Here is a 26,796-nt window from a genome sequence, read left to right on the forward strand (position 1 = left end):
TGTTTGGTACTACAGATGGAGTGGCAGGGGCTCCGGTGCAGGGGAGGTAGTTAGGGGAGTCTTCCTTGAGGGAGTGAAGGTGGGCCTGAAATCTGAAGGAGTGGGAACTTACTAGATAAAGGAAAGTGTGTGTGTGTGCATGTGTGTGCATGTGTGTGCGTGTGTGTGACATTCTAAGTGCAGAGGGAAGATAGAGGGAGCTTTTCAGGAAGCTGTTGTGTGGAGGCTCTGGGGAAGGAGAAAACAAGATGTTCAAAGGAAATGGATCTGAATATGTCCCTTGCTTTAAAGCCTTCAAAGGCTCCCCACTGCCTGCAGGAGGAAGGCCAGCCTCCTTAATAAGGCCTGGAAGGTCTTTTATTATCTGCTCCTTGCTTAGCTTTCAGGGTTTGTCTGTTGCTTCCCTCCTCCGCATTACCCAGCACCACACGTACTCACTCTCTAGAAGTACTTGCTGTTTCCCCAACCCGACTTCCTGGGTGACACTTTCTTACCTCATGCTCCTGCTCCATCTAGCACCTGATTTCCTTCCCTTTGCTGGGTTATTTCTTGGGTTTCCTTCAAATCTGTCCCATTACACTGCACTCCTCCAGGGGACACTATTTAGACTATAGTGTGAATGACTCCTGCTGGAGTTGTATGGGTCCTCTACAAAATGTCACCTCAAGGGCTACTTCCTCTAAAATGGAAGTTTTTCTTTCTTTCCCAGACAGCATCTTTACGGCAAGATCTCTTTCCTGCAGCACCCACTACATTGCATGATAGATACAGAGGCCTTTCTGTCTCTCTTGACCATGGGCTCCTTGAGGGGATGGCGAGTTCCTTCACTCACTTAACAAAGGTATATTGAGCTTCTATTCTGTGCCAGGTACTGTTCCAGGTGCCAGCAACATGGTCACAAAGAAGTCAGGCAAGTCCTCTGTTGAGTGTGACTGACACATTAACTCAATAATCACACGCACGGATAGGCAATTATGCATTGTCTTGAGTACTCAGATGAAAAGAGTGGGGGCAGGGTGAGGAAGAAAAACCAGAAGGAACCTGGTGTGAGTTAGAGGGAGGGAGAGTCTGCAGACCTGGGAGCAGAAGTGTAAAGATGAGAAAATGTGGTAGGAAGGGTCTCAGAGAGCAGGGACAGCATGTGCAAGGGCCAGGAGAGGAGAAGGAATTTGGTCTTTTGAGGAACCAAGTAGAGGCCACGTGGTGGAGCAGAATGACCAACGTGTCAGGTAAGATGGTAATTGGTCAGACCAGTCAACTTAGGAGTTTTCTCTTTATTTTTTTTTTAATGCTTATTTGTTTATTTTTGAGGAAGAGGATCTCAAGGAAGTTCCACTCTCATAATGGAGCCCAACACGGGGCTCAATCCCATGACCATGGGATCATGACCTGAGCTGAAATCAAGAGTCAGATAAATATTGAGCCACCCAGGCATCCCAGGATTCTTATCTTTAAAGCAAAGGGAAGGAGAGTTACCAAGTTTATCATTCCCCCAAGCCAGAAACTCACCCAAGTGTAATTAACATTAAAATAAACAACAAATTGTTAGCATGTTGACACAATGAAATGTTGCACAGCAATTCGAATGAGTTAACTACCCCAGCGTCCAACAGTATGGATGAACATAGACTGCAAAATGCATCTGTGCTGTTACAAGTCAGGAGAGCCGTTATCTTGGGGGACAGGTGACTGGGTTGGAGTGAATAGGGACTTCTGGGATGCTGTAATGGTCCTCCTCTTCTTCTTTTTTTTTTTTTTTTTTAAATCTGGGTATTTGTTACACGGGTTCTCGTGCATATTATGGTTCAATGAGAGGTTTTTGTTGCTGTTTGTTTTGTTGTGTTTGTTTTTAGTAGATGCAGAAAGACCTGCTAGGAGACCGTTGCAACTGGCTGAAAAACGTTAACTTTGAAGGAGACCAATGAGGGACAGATTTCCAGTCTCTCCAGCAGATAGAGTCCACCAGACCTGCTGATGTAGGGGAGGGGAGCGTGAGCGAAAGGGATCGAGAGGTGATAAGGAAGCTCTTCCAGGCTTGAGCAATTGGGTGGGTGTGTTGGAACTGGGGTGTGCAGTGGGGAGGGTTGGAAGGGGACTTGTCACACCTCCCTCTGTCTCCTGGTGGGAGCAATGGGCTGTTCCAGGGATGGGTTTGGGTAGTGCTGATGTACCTTTGGCTCAATTGTAAGTCAATAACCTGATGATCAGTGCTGGAAAAAGAGCTGTTACCACCCTTGCTTTCTACACATCTCACCTTCTTAGAATAGTTCAGACTTATTCTCCAAACTCAACAGCTTTTTGTGGCAGGGTTCCTGGATGCTTGTCAAAGGGACAGAACGTATTTGTTCTCTTTGTAGGTACTATGCCAGGTACTTGGGCACATGGGGGTAATAGCTTCAGATGTTTCTCCTGATTCTAGATGTTAGGAGGAGAGGAAGGGACATTTAAAGAGCGCCTCTCAGTGCAAGTTGCTGTGTCCAGTGGATTTCATACCCTGCATTATATACTCCTTAAATAACCTCACCAGGATTACTCGATAAATACCCATCATTACGGCTTGGTTATTAGTCATCAAGTAACAAAGCTGGAATTTGAACTATGTCTGTTTTTTATTTTGCCGTGCTGATTCTGTCTGATCAAAGATGAAGGTCAGGGGATCAATGGTGTCTCACAGGGTAAGGGAGGCCACCCTCACGTCTCAGTCTCCATGATGTCAGCAGGGAACCCCAACGCTTAGGAAGTGCTTGGAGATCTCCAAAAGAGGGCAGCTCTGAGATTGTGTTTTGCCATTTTTAAAAAACATTTACCCATAATGTCTCTTTATAGGATAATAAAAATGAACCATCTGTGGTTCATTGGGAAACATGTCTCAGGCTTATTAAAAATATATGAATTTTTATTTTAAGATGGGATGGCCATATTATTCAAAATTGTAAGCCAAAATGTACTATCTATTATTAATTTATTTTTAATAGACATCTTTCTTATAGATTAGCATTCTAATTACTTCTGAAAAAGTGGGCAGCAGCGAGGCGAGGTTTCCAATTAAAATTGTCCTGAAGATAAATGGAGGGCTTGGGCTGAGAGACGTCACCCTTTCCCCGTCTGGGAGCAATCACATCTGTCACCCCCAGAGGGGCCAGGCCAGGCTGTCCGTTTGTGCTAGATCGGCCCCAAGAGTTTGAGGTTCTCCTCAGGAGTGAATGGGGGTGCTTCCAATGGTGCTTTCTGGAAAGGGCTGCACAGGTGAAGGTGAAGGCCATGGGGAGAGCCGCCTCCAGTTCTGTTGCTTTCCCTCCTTTCAGCTGCTTGCCCTTCCTAAGGCCCCTACACTGCCTGCCTGCTCGTCCCTCTCCAGGCAAAACCCCAAGTGCCTGCTGCAGTCGCTGCAGCTCACATTATATGACAGGAGAGTGTGTGGGCTCTTTCAAACCCTTATGTAATTGAAACATCTCTGCATTTATAGGTTTAAAAAAAATTTTAATGTTTATTTACTTTTGGGGGGGTAAGGGGCAGAGAGAGGGAGACGCAGAATCTGAAGCAGGCTCCAGGCTCTGAGCTGTCAGCACAGAGCCCAACGTGGGGCTTGAACTTATGAACTGTGAGATCATGACCTGAGCCGAAGCCGGGCGCTCAGCTGACTGAGCCACCCAGGCGCCCCCACATTTATAGTTTGATTGAAGCTCAGTCACATCACTTCCAATCAGGTCATGTTGATGGCAAGCCTTCTGCTGTCAGATATTTGAATCTGTCAACTGGAGACGTGGAAAGGGTTGGATGCTGTGCAGAGGGAGTGTGGCTTGAATCCCATGCCTGTCACACACTCGTTGTGTGGCTTCCACAATTTCATTGCCTGCCCAATGGCATCTCCTCATATGTGAAGGACACTCACTACTTAGGGTCTTCCCAAGGATTAGTGGATACCCAGAAGTGTGCATTTAGTAGGTGTGCAACAGGTGTGGTTCCTGCCTTTTCCCCTCCTGTCCGTTTCTGTGTGTGGACTGGGTCACTCTGCTGGGTGTCAGTCTGGCACCACTTTTATGGGACAATGTGTAGGAGGTCTGGCCCCTTCCCAGAAAGACCAGCATAGAGCAAAGCACACTGAACAACATCCCTCAACCCCCTGGTTCAGTGTTCTTTGCTGGGCTGGACATTTCCATTCTCTGGGCTTCAGTTCCTTCTGTAGTAAAAGGGGTGGGGTGGACAGGGACCCTGCCTTTCTACTTTGTAGCCTTATCAGTACTCTGTATTTTTAGTTTACTAATCAGTTATGGATCTAGTCTTCAGAAACATCTCCAAAGTCACCTTGAACCTATGCTATTTTCCGTTTATATTAATTTTCTCTCAAGATACTGAGTTTTGTTAAGTTTATTACTTTTGGGTGAGTCAGAGTCAGTCTAGTTTACTTCTTTTAACCTTCTGATTTTACTATATTTTAGATTTTCTCAACATTCTTGTACTTGTTTAACAAGCACATAAATACGTCCATGCTCTCTGTATTCAGATTTTAGGAAAAAGATGTGTAGAAAAGAGGTTTAATGAATTCCTACTATGTGAAGATATGCCGAGTGCTTTCACTATTTGTGAAATCTCCTTCTATCTTTCCAGAAATCTGGGGAGGTGATGTAGGGATCCTCAGTTTGCCATTGGACAAGCTAAGACTCAGAAAGCTTGTGTGACTCTCCCAGGGTCCCACAGGGAGCAAGCGCTTGTTCCGGGATCTGGAGTCAGATCTTTTTGTAATGAACGTTGTAATGCTGTAGTGTTGTGCCTGGCTTCTTTCCGCTTCCCTTCTCTTCTTTATACATTGGAGAGATGCAAGTTATTATTCCCCAGAGTTCCTCAGGACTGGTTCTTCGCATCTTCAGACCTGGAAGATTTTTTAAAAGCCTCCCTATCTCGTCTAAAGTGCAGACTCGATAGGAAGGGGTCTCCAGGGCTCCCATCCAGCAGCTTGCTTCTTTCCTGTTGCACTTGATCGAGGAGGGATCTTAGGATAAAGTGCTGTGATTGCCTCAACTTAATTCAGACCCGGCCGAGTAGCAGCCCGCACATTTAACACCATGCATGTTTAATTGCATCTGGCCGATGAGTGCGTTGCATGTTTGGGTATCTTAGGTGGTTCTTGGGGAAAACTGAGGGCATGTATATCAAGCAATTTTTGAATTATGTCTCTATTAGCATCTGTGAATGTCTCCCCGGGGGAAGCCAGGAAAGCTCTATTAGCAGAGCAGTTTAAAACAGGATTGGAGGAAGCAGTAGGGGAATATCCCGTAGGGAACAATAATTATAAACAGCACTTCCATGTAAACAGGTCTTAATGTGTTTTCTATATTGAATTCCTGAGAGTGAGACTCTTGGGTGGTGTCTCAGCGCCCCCTCCAGGGAACTTAAGTAGAAGGCTTAGTGGACCCCTTTGCCTCCCTGGGCACCAGAATCTTCTCAAACCATGGCAATGCTGAGTTGTAGGCAACATGATCATAAAGCCATTGTTGTGTGTGACCTTGGGCAAGTCACTTCCTCCCTCTGGGCCCTTGTAGAGTTATTTATAAAGTGTTAGCACTAAGCCAAATGCTCTCATACAATTCATGTCAATTAATTCTCCCAACATCTTACAAGGTGGGTTATAGTACCCCATTTTACAGATTAGGAGAGTAAGTCTCATGGGAGTTAAGAACCTTGTGCAAAGTCATTAGTCAGCAAATGGCAGAAATGGGGTTTGAATTCTGGCCTCTGACTCCAATTCCAGGGTTACTTCCAAGACTCCAGATCATTTCCATGACTTTTAGGGTCTTGTCCAGCTAAACATTCTATGAAATATACCTTTTTGGTAGCAGAAGTTTGGTGATCTCATCTTGACTTTTGCAACCCTTCCTCAACTTACTTAGGCTCTGGCAGCCATGGGGACAGATATATTTCTCATTAGTTCTAATGTTTAATGGCTGCTGCTGGCTTCAGTGTTCTAGGGTGTATGGCTCGGACCAGTGTACCCATTTGACATCCTAACTGAGGGTTGGTTGTCAAGGTGATGGTGGTATAGAGAAATGTGGCCCTGGCTGGGTCATATCCCTTCTGTCTACCTCGAAAGCTAGTATATCACGTGTCTTCCTGTGAAATCATGAGATCATGATTCAAGTTTGGATGGATCTTGGATGTTATCAATGGTTTTCAAACTCCTATTAAGGCAAGGAATTCTTTAATGAAAAGCAATTTTGCATGGAGGCTAAGTAAAATAGATGAAAGCAATTAGATGCTGGGGTTAAAGAGGGAGAGCAGGAGAATGTTTTGTTTTGTTTCCTTCCCCAAATCCCGTATGGTCCTCCTTCTGGAAATTTTACAGATCAGCATTTGGAAACCACCGATCTAATTCAACCTGCTCATTTTATGGTTGGCTAAGGTAAACCCAGAGAGGAATGTGGATGTTGCCGAGGGACAAGGCTGAGGCTGGAGTTGAGGGCTATGGACATGCTGCCTGGGGCTCTTTCAAAAACAAAGAAGTACCAATGAGGTGTCCAGGGTTGGGCTTGAAAGCATTCCCAAGCATGAGCAGGGATGGCCATTAATTTGTGCATTAATCCATTCATTCACCAGCTTTCACTGAGTATCTAGTTGTCAAGTAGGAGAGCTTGCTCTATTCTTGGAATGTTCTCTGAAATATCAAGGGATTACTCCCAGGGCAGCCCAGAGGGGGGAAAAGAAAGCTTGTCAATAATTAGGATGTGTATTAAGAAGGGAATGTAGAGGTCTGGAGAAGGAGCCAAGCTGTGGAGGAAAACGAAGGCCCAGTGGAGGGGAGCGAAAAATAACTCTGTATATGGTGTGGGATGTGGAGTCTTTGCTGGAAGGCTTGGTCTTAGTCCCCCAAATGTATCCCAAGGTGTGAGGAAGCTTTGCAGGTAAACCTCGTTATTTGTTCATTCATTGAACACTTCTTGAGCATCTAGAACGTGTTGGGCACCATGCTGGGCAGAAGGAGTGTGTGTTGAACAGGGCAGACGTACTCTCTTCACAGACAGCCCCTCCTCAAGTCTCCTCTTTGTCGTCAGGATAAAGGCATTTGTTCATTCATTCAACAAATGTTTGTTCTTGGTGCCAGAAGTAACTCTTCTCTCAAAGCTGATTCCCTCGGGGGGTGCAGCTTAGAGTGTCTCGTGAGGGGGAAAGGTCACCCCAACCATGTTCTCTCTAGTTTTTAAAATAAGCAAATGTGAAAGCAGGTAATAGCCTAAAGCCGGTATACTATGTTAGTACCATAATTTAAAAACAATTTTTTTTTTTTACTCAGGCTCTTCACACACAGATTCACGGACAGGATGATTGCCTAAGTGGGGATCTGCTTTTCAGGGGTAGTTGGAGCTCAGTCAGTGTGCAGAAGGGTATGCTTTGATGGAGGTGGATTAAAAGCCAGGAAGTCAGGAGAGGATGCACAGAAAGACCAGCCCAAGTGGGCGTCCCAGTGGAAGGGCCTGAGTCACTTGAGAGAGGTTGAGAGCCTGGGGCTGGAGAGAGAGAAGATGGGGTGGTGGGGTGGAGGGGTAAGCATGGAGAGGGAGGGTGAAGGCAGAGAGGAGGAACCTATGAAGAGCTTTGACTTTTTCACCTTTGAATATTGCCTGGAGGGAAATAAAGGAACAATACTGCAGTGCTCACTTATTTCAAGGGCATGGGATCAGTGGCGTGCCTTGCTGAATAGACTACACAAGTGACTACGTGTGTGCCATTGAACTCTGACTTCAGAAAGCCTCAGATGCCCAGTTGGAGAGATGCCTGAGGAGGAAGTAATGAGACAGACTGCCCTTTCCAGCCAGGTGTGTGGCATCGGAGACAAAGGCAGGGTTCCTCCCTGGGGCTGGTTTGGCTGGGGAAGGTGGGGGGGGGTGGTGGTGGAGGGTGGTGGAGTTCTGGCTACAGCTCAGGTGCGAAGTCGGCTCCTAGAACTTTCTTTTGCAGCATACGGTCTCTAGAGACTGGAGTACAAAGAGCAGTTGGTAAGCGTTAATAAGCTAAGCGGACTCCTAAAAGCTGATGATTGTAGGCTGGAACTCACTGGACCCCCAGGTGAAGGCTGGAGGGTCCAGAGCTGAGAATGCACTGAATCCACTTCCTGTGGCTGCCTCCCGCCCTTTCTAACTCCTGCCTCTTCACCCTCTCCCCAGTTCTGACCATTTCTCTCTTCCTCCCTCTTTCCTTCTGCCCCTCACCTTCCTATCTTGTCTCTCCCATTCTCCTTTTTCTCCAGGTTCTTCTGTAGTTGAAAATATGATAGACTTTCTCAGCAGGTTCAGTTTATTCCCTAAGCACATGCTATATTTACTTTTCTTAATATAAAATCAGGTGGTGATCCTTCTATGTCCATAGCAGGAATCTGAGCACTGGTGTCACAGCAGTACTTGGCCCTGGGGACAATGTGGGACTGGGATGGTAGGCCAACTATCACTTTGTTTGTATGGTAGGGGATTGTTTCTTTTTTTTTTTTAAGTTTATTTATTTATTTTGAGAGAGAGCGAGCATGAGCATACATACACCTCCCGCGTGTCCATAAGCGGGGAGGGTCAGAGAGAGAGGGACAGAGAGAGAATCCCAAGCAGGCACTGCACTGTCAGGGTGGAGCCCAACTCGGGGTTCAAACTCATGAATCGTGAGATCATGACCTGAGCTGAAGTCAGACGCTTAACCGACTGAGCCACCCGGGCCTCCCTGGAATGGTTTCTGAGCACAGAATGCATCCTCCTGATGCAGAATGCATTTCTGTCCTCTTGGTGGTCATACAAGTAGAAAGTTCTAGACACAGAACTGGGAGCCCATTCAGAGCAGGAGACAGGATTGTCCTCGTGGGAGATGACAGGCCTGAGGAAGACCCTCCTAGTTACCTTGAAAGATGTTTTCAGGACATCATAAGCCTCAGCAATGTAAAAATGATAATATAATTAACAGATTTGGTAGGTAGAGGGAGACAGGAAGAACAGAGGAAGTAAAAGTGTCCTCATCTTCTGATATTAAAGAGAAGGTGGGCAGTAGATATTGTTCAAAGCCAATATTGAAGGAGTCGAGAATTAAGGACACCATTGAAAGTATAACAATATTGACAGAAGCATTAAAAATAATGAGACCTGGAGGTAGAAAGAGGAAAAAGAGAAGAGAGGTTTGAGGCTACGTCTGTAGAGGAGTAATCTACTTGGGTTCTTTTGTTTACTCAGTGGTGGGAGGGCATATGAACCCTGGGTATATATCTATAGGTATCAGCAAGGCCATGCTCCTTTAAAATTTTTTTAAGGTTTATTTATTTTTGAGAGAGAGAGAGAGAGAGAGAGAGAGAGAGAGAGACAGAATGCGAGCATGGGAGGGGCAGAGAGAGAAAGAGAGAGAGAGAGAGAGAGAGACGGAATCTGAAGCAGGCTCCAGGCTCTGAGCTGTCAGCACAGAGCCTGACCTGGGGCTCGAACTCACAGTCAGCGAGATCACGACCTGAGCTGAAGTTGGATGCTTACCCTACTGAGCCACCCAGGCGCCCCTGCCATGCTCCTTTTAAAGTCTCTGGGGGAGAATCCACTCCTGACCTCTCCCAGCTTCTCATGGCTGGCAGTGCTCCTTGCCTTGTGGCCGTCACTCCAACCCCTGCTTCTAGCTTCACATCACCACCTTCCCTTCTGTCTATGTCCGGTCCCTGCCTGCCCCTCTTTTATGACAACATATAAGACTTATGATGACATATGCAACCCACCCGGGTAATTCAGGATACTTTCCTCATCTCAAGATCCTTAACTTAATCACATCTGCAAAGAACATTTTTCCTTATAAGGTGACATTCATACGTTCTAGGATTAGGACAGGATGTCTTTGGGCGGCCATGATTCAGCTCACTACAATCTAACTGCGGTTAGGTTATGAATACTTTGCCAAGAGGAGGGTTACAAATATTCAATGGGTAGAAATAGTGATATTATCAATGCTCCAGGCATGGTTTAATTACAAATTTTCCTGCATTTGGACAACAGAAAGTGCTTGTAGTGGGACCAGAAGACTTGACTTGAGTCCTGAAATTGTTACTTTATAACCGTGTGGCCTCGAAGCCAAAGCCTCAGAACTTCAGTTTTTTAAAAACTATGAAATTAGTTCAATAGCACTATAGGATCTTCATATCTCACAAGATTTCTCTGCTGTCCAAGTTAAACACTTGATGGACGATGGGTGCCTACGCTATAAAGTACTACACAGGCACTAAGTCCATAAGAAATCACTAAAGCTGGCTATATGTGCGTAGCTGGCTTCACATGAACCACATTTCAAATCTTTTGCCATCAAGTAGACCCAGCCAACCTCTGGAGTAATAATTCATGTTTCATACAATTTAGAGTGCATAGAAAGACAACTGTTTCTAAAGACTCCAATAGACACACTTGGATTCTCGTGGTTTCCCTGAGTTTGTGAAGTTATTACTATTACTGCTATTTTTTGGGGTGGTTTTCAAAGCCTCTGACATTCCTGATTCTATAAACAAGCTATGGTTAGAGACATAGCGAAATTACCTTACGTTTAGATAGGTGTAAGATATGGCAGCAAGAGAACCCACTTTGAGAAACACCGATGTATGCCTCACTGTTACAGTTATGCCTGGACCTGTAACAGTAGGTCGCTTCCGCAGTTGCTGTAGCAGTGCCAGGAGACACGATGCTTTGGGGAAAGGGGACTCCCATCTGGCAGGGTGAAGTTGCCTCAGGCTGGCCCAGTGAGCAGCAGGTGAGACAGAGACAGAGAATTAACTGGTAATGGTCTCTGAACTTTCGGGGGGGGGTGGGCATTACTTGTCTGTCACCCGCACCCCTGCCTGATCTCCTCTCTGCAGTCCCTGCTGCCCTCACTTTGGCGGAATGGGTGAGGAGTCAGATTGATCTGCAGGCCATGGCAGTGAGGGCTGGGTGTGCACGGTGACACTGCATACAAGGGGAAAGTCACCCCAGTCTGGTTTCTACTCTGGAAGTCTCACTGGCAACTTCCAAATACCAAGGGAAGGACTGTACTGCCCAATAGGCCTGATGGACTTGGGTTTTGTCTTTTTTTCTCTAGTGAGCAGTGTATTCATTTGATTGGCATGATCTAAGGCTGAAAAATAATTGAGCTTTTAGGAAGTACCTGCTATGAGGCAGATAATAAGCTTGCTATTTTCCCATGTGCCACTTCATTCAATCCTTACAACAACAATCTGCAGCATTTACTACTACTGTTATGAGTTGAGTTGTGTCACCCAAAAAGAGATGTCGAAGTCAGGAACCCTAGTACCTGTGAATGTGACCTTGTTGGAAATAGGATCTTTGCAGTTAAGGTGAGGTCAAGGTGGCCCTAATACAATATGGCTGCTGTCTTGTAGGAAGAGGGAAGTACTGAGTGAAGAAGAGACACACAGGGAGAAGATGGCCATGTGCAGATGGAGACAGATTGCAGTGACAGTGTCATAAGCTCGGAAACACCTGGGGTTACCAGAAACGGGAAGAAGCCAGGGGAATTCTCCTCTAGAGGCTTAGAGGGAACACAGCCCTGCCAACTCCTTGCTTCTGGATTTCTAGCCTTCAGGACTGTGAAAGAATACATTTCTGTTATTTTGAGCCACCTGCTTTGAATAATTTGTTACACTAGCCCTAGAGAATTAATACAACCATCATCCTCATGTCTCCCTTTTTACAAGTGAGGAAAGTGAAAGCTGGGGAAGAAAAGGGTCTTGCCCACGGTCACACCACTGATAAATGGCACATCCAGGATTGGAACACAGCTCTTTTGACTCTAGGCCCAGTATCTATACTCTTCTAAAATCACTAGTGGAAAATAAAATGAGAATAAGATGAGGCCCTAGGAAAGACTACCGACAGGTTCTTCAGAATTGTTCCCCTGCTCTCTTTAGAATGGCTTCATCCCATTGGTCCTGGTGTACTCAACAGGAGGTGGTATTCTCCTCTTGGTACTCGAATGCGTGAGCAGAATTTCCCATGTCACATGCACAATAAAAATGGCATTTTGGACCATATGGGGAAGGCTCTAGTATAACAGGCTGTGTGGTGTAGACTTAATGACAGACCACAGACGCCATCTTGCTTGTTGAGCCACTTGGAATACAGGATGGAGGGCAAAATTTTAGAGACAAACATCTCCACCTTATTATTGCTGTATTTTTGGAAATTTCGTCTAATTTCTCTAAGCCTGTATTCTTTTTCCTTATATAAAAGGAACAATGATATCTACTTTCCAGTGTTATTTAGTTTTTTTCCTTAGAGTGTTATTTTGAGGATTACATTAGCTCATGTACATAGAAGCACCTGGCACTATACCCGAGACACTGCAGGTGCTGAATAAATGTTAATTTCTTCCTTCACCTAAGGTTCCTGGAGGCAGTCTTAAACATATGCTTTCTACATTTCACCCTAATCCCCTCATTACTATAACATTAGATGAGTAATTGATATATTCCGTGGTAATAAAACCAAAAGCTGTAATATTGAGAAGCTAAAGCAGGGGAAGGGAGATGGTTATGTCTGGATATGGAAAGGAAGAGCAAGGCACTATTTTCCACGGCACCTTTAGCCTGAGAAGGAAGTTTCTCTGGAAATTTCTCTTAGGTTAATTTGTAATCTCAGTGGGTGTCTGCTTTGAAGCTTGGAACAGGGATGAAACACATTTTTGGGATCTGGTGGTGAACAGGGGCTTTGCTCAATTTGTTATGGACTGGCAGGCTGAGTTGGGAGCTCTAGAGAGGCACATATCAGGGGCCGAGCCTGGGAGAGTTCCTATGTGCACACAGAACTGTTCTACCAGATTGTTCGATTTCAGGTGGTTTTCAAGAAAGAAGGAATTTTTTGAATGTGCTTCAGCTTCCAACATCTCAGGGAAACACAATCAATTTTAGCTGAAGCCTAGCATACAGGCCTGGCATATAGGGCAGATAAAGTGAAGGTGGTTTTGTTGAAGCAGGGACATAGGGCGCAGGATCTGCCATACTGCGCCCAGCACGAAACTGAAAACAAGGAAACGTTTGGGTCGCTTCAGAATGCCATGAAGCAGAGATTGAAAATCATCAATATTCTCATAAGGAAATTTAGATCCAGATAAAAAGTGACTTGACCAAATTTACATAGAGAGTGATCATTGATAGGAACCAGGTCTCCTGATTCCTAATCCAGAGCTCATCCAACCACATTATCCTGCATTCAGTCTCTGGTCTACCTCAGCTTTGGTTGGTACTTCAGCTGGTCCTTTGTCTACAAATGTATCTCATTATTATGTACAGTTAAGGCATATGATACTTCTTGGAAGAGAAATTCTGTCTACACAACCCGATCCAGTTATGGAAGAACATACATCAAATACACGTTGTATATACATTGAATATAAATTACTGGAGTTTGGTTTTGTTTAATGCATTGCTCACCAAAATTGGAATCTTTCCAGAAGTCTAATTTTACGTGATAAAAATTATATAAACACATGGTGTCCTATTGGGGACAAAATTTCATAAGGAGGAAGAAAATACTCTTCATTTCTTGAGCTCCTTTAACTTTGGAAACCAAACTACTAACTTTGTAGTCATAAACAGCATGGTTAACCTGAATTTTTGACTACAGTCTCACTAAGGAATGGAAGCTAAAGTCACAGCTAATGAGGTGATTTTAGAGTAAGGATTCTTGTGAGGGTTGAGGGTGAAGGGGTGAATGAGGGGAAGGAATTGGCATTTGCTAATGATTAGCATTTCACAAAAGTTTTTAACACCACAGTCTTCCCACCTGCTTCTTAACATAATGACTTCTAAAAGTCATTGACTTCTACCAACAACAGAGCTATCAGACACTCTGAGAGAGGACTGTGATGTTATGTGCTATTCTCACACAGCTAGTAATCCACCAAGACTCACACGCACACGCACACGGGGCAGGAAGAGGATATTTAACCCCTTCCAGTTCCCCAACTCTCCAGGCACCACATTTCTGAACCATGGACAGCGCATCATCCCTGGGTCAACCTGAGCTCCGCGGCGGGGGCTAGGGTCAAAATGGCTGGAATTTAGCAGGGCTTTTGCAAAGCTCTCGGGTCTACGCGCTACTTTGCTGGGCATTTTCTAAACTACCCATGACAACCTAAGCTGAAAAACATTCTTATAAAATAGGGAAGCTCAAGAGCTCGCTTACCGTCTGACAAGTCAATCAGCCCGAGGTAGTGCAAAAGTTTCAGAGAGGAGCACAGGACCACCACTATTCCCAGTGTTTGGAGTCCCTCGGACTCGCCCTCTGCCCACATCCTGCCAGAGCCCTGGCGCCACCAGCAAGAAGCCAGGCAGGCATTTAAAGCCCGTCTTCCAAGCCGTTCTTTCCGCTGTGCTGATTTTCACCACTCTCTTGGCATTCCCTCCCTCCCTCCCTCCCTCCACTCCTCCCCACTCCCTCCACCTTCCTCCTCCTCCTTGCCAGCAACCTCTACGTTCATAGCAGTCTTCGCTTTTGCTTTTACTGTCTCTTCTCCTAAAGCAATTCCCCCAAAGGCTTAACCAACCCCTGCACATCTAGTACCCGAGTGTAGCCCTAACCGGCAGCGTCTCATGGCTATCCTCTTTGCGACTGGGAGGGCACGTGTGTGAATGTAGACTATTTCAGACATAAAGGAAAACACTTCACAGCTTTCTATCTGCCATAGGCTTAGAGGGGAAGGCTATTTTTCAAAAGGACAACAATTTGCCTGTAGTTCTCCAGTAAAAACCTATCAAGCTTGTTCTGGGGTACAAGCGGTCCCTGTTCTGACATCATCAAGTACCCCTGGAAACTGTATCACCAAGAAAGTATTTGTAAACTGGGCTGAGTCTACAGTTCTATTTGTGTTTAGGTTTTACATCAGTAGAAGAAATTACTAAAAGCAAAACTGAGCAAAACTAGAAAGAAAGTAAAAGATGGGGAAAGAAAGGAGTAGGGTTATTGGTGTGTCCAAGCTTCTGGACTCTGTGGGGGCGTCACACTCTGCCTACACTGGATTGTTCCCAGTGAGCCTGGTGGAGAAGGGCAGCCAGCATGGAGAAGAGGGAGGACTGAGACTTCAATCACAGACACCTGCCCTTGGGAAAGTTCCTTGATCTCCACAAGGCCCTTCCTCTTCTGCGAATAAACCTGCCTCAAATAAGGGAGTCCTCATCAAGTGTGATGAGCTTGCAGTTAGCAACTGCTGGCCTGAGATTTGGAGAATACAGCATGCGGGCAACAATGCAGGGGAAAGACATTCTCATGACTTCTTGGTAGGGATGTAAATACATACAACCTCTCAGGAGGGAAAATCTATCAGAAATAGAAAGTGTATATACCCTTTGATCCTGGAATTTCACTTATAGGGATGCCTACATGTGTGCACATGTGTGTTTGTGTGTGTGTGTGTGTGCATGTGTGTGAAAGGATATTCATTGTATCATTTGTTTGTAACAGAAGACAGAAAAAACTTATATGCTTATTACTGAGGAAAGTGGTTAAATAAATTATAGAGCATATGTAAAAGGAATACTATAAAGCCATTCAAAATATATAACACAGGAGTGCCTGGGTGGCTCAGTTGGTTAAGCACCCAACTTTGGCTTAGGTCATGATCTCACAGTTCATGGGTTCGAGCTGTGCTGACAGCTCAGAGTCTGGAGACTGCTTCTGATTCTGTGTCTTCCTCTGTCTCTGTCCCTCCCCCACTCATGCTCTCTCTCTCTCTCTCTCTCTCTCTCAACAATAAAAAGTAAACCATTAAAAAATGTAAAAAATACACAACATATTTATGTATCTTTTCTTGGAAGAACACGGAAAATATATCATTAAGGAAAAAAGTAAGTTGTTTAGTAGATTATCATTTTAATTTTGAAAAGGGACACACACACACACGCACACACAAACACACCATCTGCAGGCCTATACATAATATAGTTTCAGAAGGATACACTGATAATTGACAATTTTAGTTGCCTCTGGAGAAGAGCACTGAAGGTGTGGTGTCAGAGGGAGGCCCATTGTTGAAATTTTCTCCTATGTATACAATCTGTTTTAAACCACAATAACTGAATGTGAATGCTCATGTCTCCCTCTTTTCTTTCTTTGTGAAAGGGGAAGATATTCTACATATCAGACTGAGACTCGTGTCTCTGCTCTGCACTTTCCTTCTTGGTTCTGTATATCAATCTCCAATCTCATTTGCACCTGGGCAGTGGTGTCCTGAATCAGCCCATTCCAGCTAATAGTTAAGTTTTTAGGAAATTAACAAGGCGATTGTTAAATCTTTGGTGGTTTGAGCAGCCACAGTAGGAATATTTACACTGTGGAGATTGGCAAACAGTACATGAATGCTTCCTCTCCCTCCCTTTATGGAGGAACACCACTTTGCCTTTCCAGACCCCACCTGCCCAGAAGGAAACCTGACAAATTCACCTGCCCAGAGGAGTTTCTGACTTTCTGGGTTTCCTCTCTTCTGGAGCCCTAGCAAGTGTAATAGTTAACCCAAGGGGCTTAGTGGGATTTTAGGCATCAGCATAGCCAGACATGAGGAACTAAAGTAAGAACAGAGAGTCTTCAGTTTCTGGTAAGTCAATACTTCGTTCTCTTGTCTTCTCTAGCCTACACCTCTCCTGGTTTCTGCCTGCTTCTTCCCCTCTCTTTCCTGCTTCCTTGCCAACAACTCCCTGCCTTATAAGACTGGTGCTGTCCCTGACTCTGTTCTGCCTCTGCATGCTCCCCTTTTGCAAGCTTATGCCTGCTAACTGCTCTAGATGTCAGCTCAGGACTGACTGGCACTGACTGCAGCCATGATGTGTCCAACGGGTTTCGCCTTTTGCCCTCTTTCACGTCATGCACAGCACTCCCAGCTCAGTTCCACCGACATGTATTACTGAGCGCCTGTTAGATGGGAGGCCGGGTGCCAGGAGTGAGATTTCATCTCTTGTGGCATTCTGGAATTTCTAGGAATGAAAGGCATGAGAAAGAGGAGTAGTGGCTCCCATGTTCTGCTTGCTGTCACCATGTAAGGACTTGAATTTTTCCAAGAGCTCTGGTCTCAAAGCCTGGTCCCCTCCTGATTATCTCTGAACCCTGAGCTTTAGGGACACGTGCCTCCCAGGTGACTTAGCTCAATGGCAAGCAGACAGACCGAACTATTTTCTAGCAATTGTGGGGTGCTTTACACAAGCATCTCCCCGGATTCTCACAACAGATCTTTGGGGGGTGTTGCCATTTTCATCTCTAAGAAGATCAGAAGGATATTCAAGTCTCATAGGTAGTGGGTGTCTGAGCGTCAGGCACAGATCTACCTGCTTCGGAAGTCCATACTCTCCCACATGTCCAGCTGATCAATGATGAATCTCTGGTTTGGTATTTGTGAGAGATACATGAATTGTTATTCGAGAGCCTGCCTTGTTCTCATATCCCATTTCCATTCAGCATCACGTGGTGTCTACACAGCTCTTCCCTCTACATGTAGCCTCCTTTTAAATTTTCATTGGAGTTCCATCTTTCACTTGATGAGAATTTTTTGCCCTAACTGAAGCAATCATGGAATCCATTTGACAAATTGCTTTTTCTTATTTCCACACAGATTGTAAGGTGAATGTGTCTGCATTGTGGGTATGGGCCTGCACAGAATTGGGCACTTCTCTCACCAATTTGTCCCAATTGACTAGTTTTCAGCCAAGAATCTTCACTTTGGTGGCCCTCTTCAATTTTTTGTCAGCACTGGCAGGCTTTATTCCGCACCCCCCACTCTGGGCTGTTTGCCATAAAGAAACAAAGGTTTGATCATTCATGGGACATTCTCTTTGGGTAAGATTATAGCAGGAAGGGCTAGAAGTGAGGTGCTGAGGGGGGAAGTGGGTGGTGAATCAACCTCATGTACCTGATACCTGACTTTTGTTCTGACCCAGACACCACAGAAGGCTGGATTCCAATTCAGATCGTCACATACTGACACATGAATACCGGCCATGGACTTCAAGGTCCCTTAGGAATCTTGGGGACCACTCTGGTCACACTCACAAATGCCTAGTGTCTTCGCTCAGGCTACTGTAACGAGATACCATAGACTGGATGGCTTGAACAACAGACATTTATTTCTCACCATTCTAAAAGCTGGGAGGTACTGATATAGGGATCTGGTAAGAGGCCTCTTTCTGGCTTGTAGATGGTTCCTTTCTTCCTGTGTCCTCACATGGTAGAGAGAGAGCTGTAATCTTTTTCTCTACTTATAAAGTCACTGATTGTATCATGAAGGCTCGATCCTCATGATCTCATTTAAACCTAATTACCTCCCTAATTACCACTTCCAAATACCATCAGATTTAGATTTAGGGTATCAACATATGAATTTTGGGGAAACACAAGACATTCAGTCCATAGCACCTAATTCTGCCAAACAATCACATGTTCACCAAATCACTGGGTTTGAATTTAGATCTCCCAGCTACTAACTATGTGACCAGGGACAAATAATTAAACTTATGGAGTCAGTTTCCTCATCTGTAAAATGGGGATAACATTTTGGTACCCATATCCTAGGATTGTTGCAATGATGAAATGAGCTAATGCTATAACATCTTAGCACAGTCTCTGACACCCAGTGAATGGGGCTGCAACACAGAGGTTCAGAGAACAGGCTCCAAGACCAGACTGCCCGCACAGACTCTTAACTCTACTTCTCACTTAGCTCTGTGACTACTGGTGAGTTACTTAACTTCCCTGTGCCCAAGTTTTCTCATCTGTAAAACAGAGATAATCATAGTACCTACTTAAGGGTTGTTGTAAAGATTGAAATGAATTAGTAATTAAGCATAGAAAGAACCATATTAGTACCATTATCATTATTATCCATAATAAGCTCAAGGGGATAAGATATTAGCTGGGGCTGATGGAGAAGTTATAGATTAAGTTGTTATGTTCTGGAGGTTTGGGTCTGGGGAGACGAAGGAATACTGTTTCAGCTAGGCGAATCAGACCTACTCTGGAGATTTCTGGGTGTTATGAACTTCAGTTCTCCAGCCACAAATCTTCCTTCCAGACAAATGGTTTCAGGCAAGTATTTGTTGCTGCTTAAATTTCACTTGCATGTGGGCCCCTAGCAGTCAGCAAATAAAACTCTCTTTTAGCTAGCTACTTCTGCTGCTCTCAGCTTGCTCACTGATGTGTAACCTGAAGTAAACAGAGGTGTCCTGTGGTGTAGCCTCCCACAAGATTGGAGCAGTTGGCTTAGCTAACCAAAACCACATGTGCAAAGCCACGTCCACATTCATTGGACTCAGTAGGGCTTGCTGGTAGTATGTGGGTTTCTGAGTGGTCTCCTGGTAAGGTACTGTCTAAATCTCATTTGGATAAACTAATTGGGTAGGAGCCTCATCTTCCAGAATGTTCTGCTGCAGTTGGCATAAAAATAATGCCAATAATTGCATTTGGAGTTTTCTTTTCTTTAAAAGGTGTAAAGAAATGAAAGAATTCCTCAGAGCACCATCTTTGAGCTCTTGATTCTACCAGGAAGCAAATTATTTAACTGCAAGATGGTTATGGTTCAGTGAGAAAATCATTACTATTCCCATCACTGGTCAAAATGGGAAAATTATTTCTGTGTTCTTTTCCTAGCCCTTATCTTGCAGCCCTTTTGGGGGCACTGGCTGGGTTTCTTTAAATTAGTTTTATAGGGGTGCCTGGCTGGCTCAGTCAGAAGAGCGTGCAATTCTTGATCTTGGGGTCATGAGTTTGAGCCCCACGTCGAAGGTAAAGATTACTAAAAAATAAATAAATAAATAAAACTTAAAAAATAAATTAGTTTTATAATGATGATGATAACTGTACAATAGGAAAGTAATGACATCTTCCTTTTTTCTTTACTTCTTCCCTTTCCTCTCTTCTTCTCTTTCTCTTTTACCATGCTGTGCGAACAAAAAAATAAAGGCCTTTCCCATCAGGAAGTTCACAATATCTAAAAAGTCCTTTAGGATTTTTCCTTTGCAAGTTCTGTTTCACCTTTTCAATCATTTTGTGTTATTGTAGTTTCTCAACAGATATTTGGTGAAAAACTACTATGCCCTAGCTTTAAGTTAGGGTACAGAATTATTTCCATTTTGCAGATAAGAAAACAGGAGCAAAGAGACAGAAATAAATGCTATTAACATTTTCCTTGGATCAGGCATTGTGCTGGACTTTCACACGGGTCTTCTCCTTTATCTTAATTGTCATAACAACCAACTAGATGCTCACTGGTGGCCAGCTTCCAGAAGAAGCTCAGAAAGGGTGAAGTGTCTCCCAGGAGGTGACACAGCTGGTTGGTGGCAGAGGCCAGACTGAGTTCAGATCTCTGTATCCTTTCATTCGGGATTTCTCTGGTTCCCCTGGTCAGGAGTGGTGGGTGGTTAGGGATGGGGTTTGGAGTTGGTCCTGATCCCCAACTTTCCTGTTTCTGCTCAGTTCTTTCCCTTGGGCCCTTTGCTTCTCTCTCCAGGAACAACTATGGTACCAATAGGCACCCCCACCCCACTGGGTTAGATATTCTACACATTTTATCTCATTTGGTCCCAGCAATGATTTGACTTCTTTTCTAGTCGTTAATGCCCCTGATGGGATATTTATGGATTTATGGGATGGGGCAGATGCCAAAATGTAAAAAAACAAAACAAAACAAAACAACAACAACAACAACAACAAAACCTCAATGCATCTAGCTGGAAACCTATCTCTCATATGCACATTGGGAAGAGGTGTCCAGCTCCAAGTAGCTTCCCGCAGAATCCAACTGGGCTGGTTCTCCATCCCAGGCTTCAGCACCTGGGTAGTCAATTCTCAAAGCCACATCTGTTTGTTTGATTTTGATTTATCACCACCCCATGGAGCCCGGGGGCAAGGAAGACTATGGTAGGATTGCTTTCTGGTTTTTCCTCTGCGATTTTAGAAAACCCTTAGGAAGGGCCATTCCAAATACCTTAGGAGATCAATTTGGGGAGGATCCTGAACTCTGCTGCAACAATTCCATATCCATTAGGATGAACTTCAGGACCCCCTCTCTCCGCACCACCCCAAATGTTCAGCCTGCAGACTCCTTCAACATTCTGCCCTTCCCTACCAGGGTCCTAGGCTGAGGAAGGAGAGATGTAGGTCTCTTTGCTTAAAGCAGGCCAGAACACAGGAGTTCACATTGCCCAGCAGGGAAGAGTAATGAGCACATTTATTAATGAGGCACAATGTTTGTGTCAATTGTCAGTGCGAATCATTTGTTGGTTAGAGCAAAACCTAACTGCCATTGGTGGAAATTCATTTGCAAATGAAGTCAGTGAGATATGGCATTTAGATATCCACTGACACGTTTCCATGTTTACCTCCTTTGCTTTCTCAGGAGGGATCCAGGCCCTGCTAGAATTTCAACAGAAATTCCCATTCCATACACACACTGTTTCCATCCTTTCTATCCTTGCCTCCTCTCTTCACTGCTTTCTTCCTTCCTGCCATCCTACCTTCCCCTCTCGTCCCTCCAATATCATATTTCCTGTGTACTATGCCCCAGGCACTGGGGATACACCACTGACTAAGATCTATCTCAGCCACCAAGGAGACTCCAGTCCAGTGACTGTCCTTACAAACAGGACCACAGATGGGGCACCAGTTCTAACCAGCTATGTTCCCAACAGAATGCATTTGACATTGCCTTCCTGACCTGCAGAACTTGAGTTGCACTGCCCATTCTCTTGTCTATTTCCCCATATGGAATGCTTGCTCTTCTTTTCTATGCCAAATAAAGCCAATTCAGCCATCTGCTCTCTTTTCTCTGAATGCAGAACATGTATTTGTCAGTCATGTGTTTTTTGGGAGAAATCTCTTGCTTTAGTTTCTTGCATTACTAATTAACTCTCAATTACAATGGTAAGAGTTATTACTGCTGTAGGAAGGCAGCATGACAGGGACATGAGATCTGAAGGCAGATTTGGGTCTATTCATGTCTCTGACATTTACTAGCTGGATGACTTTCAAATAACTTGACTTTGCTGAGTCTTCATTTTCTCACCTGTCAAATGAAGACAGGTGGTACTTCCTGGGTCTCAGGACACCTCTGTTGGCCATGAATACAAGGATGGTTTCAAACGCTCTGGCAGAAGCATCCACTTTCCTTCAAGGAAGGTGTTTTCCTCCTACCCCCAAGGGATCTGTCTTCAAGGTCCTGTCCAGGGCCCAACGTGAACAGTCCATGGGCTGAGCTTTGAAAACTGGAAGGAGGTATGTTTGCTTATATATATGTTTATCCACACATATAAGATGTCCCAACCCATTTATTTTATGGGATCATAGAATATTAGAGGGGCAGAGTAAGTCTGAGGACATACCCTCAAGAATTCTCCAAGTGACCACTGATTCTCAACCCTATAACACCTGAGGGGAAGACACACTTTATTGGGAACACTGGCCAGAGTATTGACTCTTGTTTGATGATATGGGGAGTGAACTGGATAGAAGATTTCAGAATCTCTAAGAGGCAGATGTGTGTAATCAAGGAAAGTTCCCTAAATGATTCTTCTATGTGCCCTTCCCCCATTAGAACCACTCAGACTCCTTTAAAAATATTATGAAATATTTCAGACATTGGAAGAGGCAGGAAAATAATATGATGATACTCATATACCTATTTTGGGAGACAGCTATCTCTATCTATCTATCTATCTATCAATCAGTAGAACTGAAGCCCATATACCCTGCTCAGATTGCACTCATGTCCCCCCCGCCCCAGGAACCATATACTGAATTTGGTTATTTTTACTTCCATACATTTCTTTTTAGTTTTACTACACACACACGTATGTGTATATTCCTTAAATAGTATACAGCATCATTTTATATGTCATTACATTTTATATAGGTAGAATCATACCACACGGAAACTTCTGCAACTTGCTTTTTATTGCTTTGCTCAATCAAGCCTGTGTTTATGAAATTCACCCACGTTGACACGGGCAGCTGTGGTTAATTTTCATGTTGTATTATATTCCATTTGGTGACTATGCTGTGCTAAATACACTATTCAACTGTTGGTAGATAGTTAGGCTATCACTTTTAGGCTATTGCAAACGAGGTGGCTCTGCTCATTATTGAACATGCTCCTGTAGCCCATTTGCAAGAGTTCCTTTAGGGCGGTGGTTTCAATGGGGGTTTTGCCCCCCAGGAGGCACTTGGCAACAATATCTGGAGACCTTTTTGGTTGTCAGAACTGGGGGATGCTAGTGGCATCTGGTGGATAGAGGCCGGGCATGCTGCTAAATATCCTACAATGCACAGAATATCACAACAAAGAAATCTCTGTCCCCAGTGTCAACAGTGCGGAGGCGGAGAGACCCTGCTTTAGGGTGACGGTAGCATTGCTGCATCACAGACTCTACACTAAGCATCGTCACGCTGTTTTCCAAAATGGTTGTAGTAAACTTACACCCAAACCAGTGGCCTGTGTAAGGACTCCCACACATCTCCATTTTATAGATTGGAAACCTGAGGTGCTGAGTGACAGGGACAAGGGTATGGAATGACATTCAAAAAACTTTGACAAAGACACAGATGTTGTTGTATTTTTCCAGAGAGGACACATCAAAGGAAGATAAATCTAGTCCTTCAATACAAGAGACATTTACACAGTGTCTACTACGTTCCAGGAGCCATACTTTACACACATTGTCTCTCGTCTTCTTCAACTGCAGAGCTTGGTACATGAGGATCACACAGCACACGTCATGGCATGGACTTTGAGGTCAGAGGACCTGGTGTTGGGTTCCTGAGCAGTTATTTGCCAGCCCTGTGCCTCGTGAAAGTTACTCGACTGCTCTAAACTTCAGTTTCCTCACCTGTAAGACAGGGCTCGTACCCAGTACCTACATCACAGTGGTGTTGTGCCAGAGGAAATGCAGTGGTGGCCCATGAATATTAGCGGTCATCAACATCGTCATCACTCATTTATAGATAAGGAATGGAGCCTCAGAGTTTGACTATGTTGCAAAAGTGATAAGTTGTAAGTGGTAGAAATAGAATTTGAACTCAGGTCTGTCTGACTCCAAAGTCCATCTCATTTCAATTGTGTCATGTTGCTCCCCAAGAGGGGAGCACTCCTAGTCCCATCCCACTAATCTGGACTTTGGGGCAGAGGGTGTAGCCCATATGAATTACTAAAAGTCAGCCTTCATCAAATACTTTTAAATAACACATTTTAATAGTTTCATGAATATTTAGTAACTCAACTAAGTAAAACAAATGCTGCCAAGGCTTAAGTGCCCTGGGGACCTGCTGGAGTAGATCGACAAGGATGATCCGTGATTATAATACAGATTTGCGTGCAAACGGTGACGCTGCAGAGTATGAAAACACCTCACTCTCTTACAAATTATGACTCTCTCCTTTACTATGTTACTGCTGTTAACCTGCTCCATCTTTGAAGACAAACCAACTGAAACCTATCGCATCTGCAAAGGATCACAAATTTAGTATTAGTGGTGTCAGAATGAACGATGCTTGCCTTCCTACACCCTATTTGCAATCATGTCCTCCAATTTCTCCTCCACTCCCCACCCCACCCCCTTTCCTCCTGGGAAGACATTTGTCTTTAGAGACTGGCAATGAGGCATTTGCCATTGTACACATTATGACATATTTTACATATGCTCCAAGAAGCTGGGGCTAAATTACACTGGTGAGTTATTAAAAACAGCTCTCAATGCTATTATTATTTATTGCATTTCCAACTCTCTGCAGCAGCTGATTACACTGCTTAATCTTGTATTTTTTTTAATTCCCCCTTCCCTGAAATTAATTCTCCCTGCAATGAATAAGCAGGGTCAGCTGCACTGAGTGCCCATCGGGAAAGAAAGTTTGGATTCTAGAGAAGAGTTTGATTGACAGCTTTGGGACCAAGCCTCTCTTTCTTCAGGGGAGGAAGTCTCTCACTTGAAATATGAGCACCTTTTCTCCAAAGTACTTCCAGAGTTTTCCAAATCACAGGTCTCTCCATGCTGGCCCCCTCCATACAGTGTCTGTTGCCATCTCTGACTCATCGAAGGTCTTCAGGGCCATGGCTGCTGCTCACCTCCCAGCCTCACCTCCCACAGCCCTGCCTCTCCACCCAGGATGCAGTCATCCGCGGGACTTACAGTTCCTCCAGGGCCAGGCTTTGACTTGTGAGCCTTCCTACCTAAGGGCCATTTCACTGGAAATCCTACCTCCACCCTTATTTCCTTGGCCAACACCTTTTCCTTTCAGGCTCAGCGTAGGAAATAACTCATTTGGAAAGCCTCCCCAGTGTGGAACCCGAGTGTTTCTCCCCTGCTTCCATGAAACCTTGCACTTAATGTGGATTGTAGCTCTTGACACACTGTATTGTCATTGTATGTTTACATATCTGTTTCTTGTCACACTGAACTACATGAGAGCAAGTTGTTCAAGTTCCCAGTATGAGGCCTACTGCAAGTTAGTGCTTTAGAAACTAAGAAATCCCAAACTCGGAAGTAGTTAGTGGAGTAGAAAGAGCCAAAGCTCTTGAATTAGGTATTTATGCTTTCATTCATTCATTCATTCACTCAACAAATATTTATTGAGCATCTGTTATGAACCAGGCACTATACTAAGCCCTAGAGATACAATGATTAGAAATCAATGGTTATAGTGTTAATGGCCTAATAAGGGAGAGGCATAATACTCAAATTAGCAGCATAAGCATATAATTATAAACTGTGATAAGTGCTATAAGAGAAAAATACTCAGTTATGACAACATAAACACAGAGCCCAACCCACACCAAAATTGGTGTAGGGAGTATCATCAGTGATGCCTTTCTTGAGGAAGTGATGCTTGACCTAAGAGCTGCAGGATGAATAGGAGTTAACATGGGTAAGAGCACTTAAGGAATAAGTGAAAGCATGTGCAAAGGTCCTGAGGTGAGTGGCAGCCTGAGTGCTCAAGAGGTGCCTGGGAACTGACTGAAGGCCAGTGTAGGGGCCCAGGGAATGGGCGTGGATGGAGGGGATATGATGGAAGATAAGACTGGGAGGCACTCAGGGGGTAGGCCACGCAGAGTCTTGTAGACCATGTTATGGATTTATGTAGCCTGGGCACAATGTGTTTTAAACAAAGGAATAACATCATGAGTGAGAGAGAAAGAGAGAGAGCAAGCATGTGTGTATGTGTTGTATGTTTTAAAATGACTGTGATGGAGAGAACAGAATGGAAGGTGACAAAGTACACAGATATTGTGGGGTATACACCTGTAAACTGCCTCAGATGACACGATGGCAAGATGGACTTAATGACTGAAGCACCACTTGGAGGTGGGAAGTCTTCCAGAAGTCCTCATAGAGACACCTGGATCATATGTCAGGGTCACAGACCTGCTCCAGGATGTGCCTCTTCCAATGCAGAAACTCATACTGAGGTTAGCTGGTTTGGGGGCCTCTGATTTAGAGTTAACCTCCCAGGGCCTGTCCTACCTGAACTGAGGATCATTTATAGTTTATGCATCTAAGGTAAAGAGGTCAGAGAGCTGAACTTCACCTCTAAATTCTGCCTTTGACTTCTAGGTCTTGACAATATTAATTCAACTCCAGACTGGACTTAATTTTCCACCTTGGGAAGAATGGGACCTGGGATGTCATATGATTCATCTTTCCATTCTATCCATCCATCAATTTCTATCTCCCATTCATCTATCCATCCATCTATCCATCCATCCACCCATTCAACAAATATTCACTGGGACAACACTGGAGAAGTGTCTAGAACCTGGCCTCTTGATCCCTAATACAAGAGCAAGATC

The 26,796-nt window shown here is 44.4% G+C and overlaps 1 protein-coding gene across 7 annotated transcripts in view; it reads right to left on the bottom strand.

Moving 5' to 3' along the window:
• Positions 1-26,796, bottom strand: part of KCNIP1 (potassium voltage-gated channel interacting protein 1) — a 344,358-nt gene that overhangs the window by 34,434 nt on the left and 283,128 nt on the right. The window contains exon 1 of one of the 7 annotated variants that reach the window (XM_047073047.1): positions 14,169-14,256. The exons of the other annotated variants lie outside the window; for them this stretch is intronic. The gene's annotated coding sequence lies outside the window, so the exon portion shown is untranslated. Of the gene's footprint in view, positions 1-14,168; positions 14,257-26,796 lie in introns of those variants that run through there. 7 annotated transcript variants of the gene reach the window in all.

Source organism: Lynx rufus, unplaced genomic scaffold, assembly GCF_022079265.1.
Source record: "Lynx rufus isolate CCGP_SWC_20201006 ecotype Redwood Valley unplaced genomic scaffold, mLynRuf1.p SCAF_1, whole genome shotgun sequence".
Classification (NCBI taxonomy): Eukaryota; Metazoa; Chordata; class Mammalia; order Carnivora; family Felidae; genus Lynx; species Lynx rufus.